At 45.9% G+C, this 3016-nt stretch overlaps 1 protein-coding gene across 1 annotated transcript in view; it reads left to right on the top strand.

The window, feature by feature from the left end:
- The first annotated feature begins 804 nt into the window (after positions 1–804).
- The window catches only part of LOC126395770 (spindlin-1), an 18713-nt gene continuing 16501 nt past the window's right edge, over positions 805–3016 (top strand). Inside the window, exon 1 of the mRNA XM_050053483.1 lies at positions 805–964. The gene's annotated coding sequence lies outside the window, so the exon portion shown is untranslated. The remainder of the gene's footprint in view (positions 965–3016) is intronic.

Here is a 3016-nt window from a genome sequence, read left to right on the forward strand (position 1 = left end):
ACATAGCAACACAAAACTGCTTTGCTAGCTCAATCATGTTGTAACTAAGATATCTGCTGGAAAAAATATTTTTTTCACGGACCGTTTATTGAGTTATTACAGACACCACTAACAGCTAACGGTTAGCCCAGCTAATCTACGATAACCATGTTATTAATTACAAAACGTCACATCCGGCCTTGAGTATATCCAATCAGCACCAAGTAATCCCCAAGCCCCACCCAGGAGTTTTTCAGGGCCGTTCTGAGTATCTACTCCGAGGGAGGGACTTGTTTAGCCCCTGTAAAAGTTCCGGAACTCTGTCCTTCGGGGGTGGTTCCTGCGGTGGAGACACGCACCAACGGCCCCGGCCCCGTAAAATTACCCCGAAGTTCCTGCGGTGGAAACAGGCCTATACAGAGCCCGGTAACTTTACAGGAACCTTCCTCCTACTCCGCTCTCTCAGTGGAGACACGGTGGTTGAGAGGACCGAGCGAGAGGACGTTCCTGTAGTAGTTCCTGCCCCCCAAATAGTACCAGGAACTCCTGTAGTAGTTCCTGCCCCCCAAATAGTACCAGGAACTTCTTCAGTGGAAACGGGCCTTATATTTACACCCCTGGTGAGTAAACTAGTTATAACAGTGTGTGGACCCTGATTATTATAAAACAGTTCTCCAACACTAAATTAAGTTGGTGAGGACATTTAATCACCTCAACATCTTTTTATTTAATTTAATTTAATACATTTGTAACGTGCAGTTTCATGTCTTCTCACTGCCTCAGAACAGTCACTGGCGCTTTTATTGTGAAAGGCTCCACCGGAAGTTGGGCGCTCCGTCTCGTGCACCTTCACGCTCCGTGGTGAGATGGCTGTGGAGTCTCTGCTGGTTCCTGTGAAGTCGAAACGGGCTCTGTGGACAGACAGCAGGAGGCGAGAAAACGCGCCGCAGTCCGCTTCCTCCTCCATTTTTATAAAATAATAACGGTAAGACAGAACCGAACACGCTCCCGCCTGTTAGCATTAGCTAGTTAGCCCGCAGGTAAACAGCCAGGAGCGACACACACACTGAGCGCTCGTTTTGTCGGTGGCGTTCTCCCGCCGACGGTTGGTCTGGCGGGGGAGGGGCGGGGGAGGCAGCAGCGGCAGACAGCGAGAGACCGAGCCCGGTCTGCTGCTGTCTTTCTGTCTGCGATATGTCTGCCTTTGCCGCAGACACACTGTAGGACAGTCCCTCCGCTGTCCGCCTGTGTGAGGCCCCTGCCCGCCCCCCTGTCCCCTCAGCTGGGGCTGTAAATAAAAGTAAAAGGCGAGCAACATGGCTGACGCTGGCCCTGCAGAACCTGCTCGGTGTTTGTCAGTGCAGATGATGACTGTATATACTTTATTATATTTAACCCAGCCAGTTAAAGAGGTGGTGGTCAGACTAGTGAGCTAATTTACACTGCTGTAAACAGGAAAAAACTGAACACACACACGTGGCTCAAACAGCTGTCAGTGAACCTTGATTTTTCACACGGGCTGGTTTTGCTTTCACAGACGCATCTGCTGCATTTGCTCAATCTAATGTGTTTATTAAAGCAGTAAACGCATGCACAGCCTTGGGATTTTATGCTAAAGGTGCTGAAAGCTGATTTGAATGTTCCAGTGTGGGGAAGGCCACGCCCCCTTTGTAACTTGTAACCAAATCAAAGCAAAGGTCAACCGGAGCCTGATCCTGCAGGTTCAAGTGCAACCCACCTGCCGACCAGCTGATGCTCCCACTGAGCAAGAACTGAAGGTTAGAGCAGGAAACATTACAGTTGTTTGCAGTACTCATAAACTGTATTATTACAACATGTCTATGAGTGTGTCTTATCTTCTTACATCATAGAGTACAACCTGCAATCAAGAGCTTTATTTTCTTAAGGCAGCGTCACCGAAATCACAGTACAATCAGGCTATCCTACTGACACAGTTTGGGTTTTAAATAACAGCTTTGGCATTTGACTTAAAGGGTAACTTTGGTATTTTTCAATCCGAGCAGTTCATTTCAGTACGCTTTTTTTACGTCTCCACAGTGAATAGTTGTGGATGGTACCAGTGGAACCGTTCTGTACCGTCTCTGTGTTTGGTCCCCCCTTGGGGTACCTAGCACACAGATCTTAGGGGTTGGCGTCATCAAAGGACTCATGATACAATATTAGCCTGATATTTGGGTCAATATGCTGAGTATTGTGATTTATTGCGATTTATTACCTTTTTTCCCAACTGCCAATTATTTGATAGCGGCTAACATTATCTCTGTATGGTGGAGTGTGAGGTGAGCCCTCATGTCCGTAGTATTCCCAGAGTACTTAATTCTCATATGACACTGCTTGTAAATCGCATGTGTCATATCCAAGTCCTTCTTTCTTTCTGTGTGAAAAAAAAATCCAAATAAGTCAAGATGTTTGATTTAAAAGCAGACAACGTATTTCTGATTTCTTTCTTTCTTTGAACTTCCTGCCAAATGCCGCTGACTGAAACCTCTGCTGACCTCACCAGGAGAAAACATCAGCACCATCTAGTGGACCGAAAGAGCAATTGATTTTATTATTCTAGTACCAGAAGTTATATTTAAACGTATATTTGCAAAAATGAATGATGTCTATAATAAAAGATTGATATTTGGTGTCGCCACGCAAAATATCGAGATACTATGCTGTATTGATCCCCCCACCCCTAATTAATATGGAAACCTTAAGGAGAAGACTTAAAGGATAACTTCGGTATTTTTCAACCTGGGCCCTATTTCCCCATGTGTATGTGTGCGTATGATTCATAGGTACAACTCGTTCTAAAATTGGTTCAGTATTGAGGGAGGCGGATGCAGCCGGCAGCCGCGAAACGAGCTAAAACGGTAACAGGGGCAAATGCGTCCCGTATAAGTTTGTGCATTAAAAGTGCTTTTCTTATCTCTGTAAATAGCATACTAAGCGTTTCCCTTACCCTTCACTTCCTGTGTGCTGTGTGACGTCATCTCGCGAGAGCTTTGCTTGTTGCCGGAAGAAAACAGAG

Source organism: Epinephelus moara, chromosome 9 (genome assembly GCF_006386435.1).
Source record: "Epinephelus moara isolate mb chromosome 9, YSFRI_EMoa_1.0, whole genome shotgun sequence".
NCBI classification, from domain to species: Eukaryota; Metazoa; Chordata; class Actinopteri; order Perciformes; family Serranidae; genus Epinephelus; species Epinephelus moara.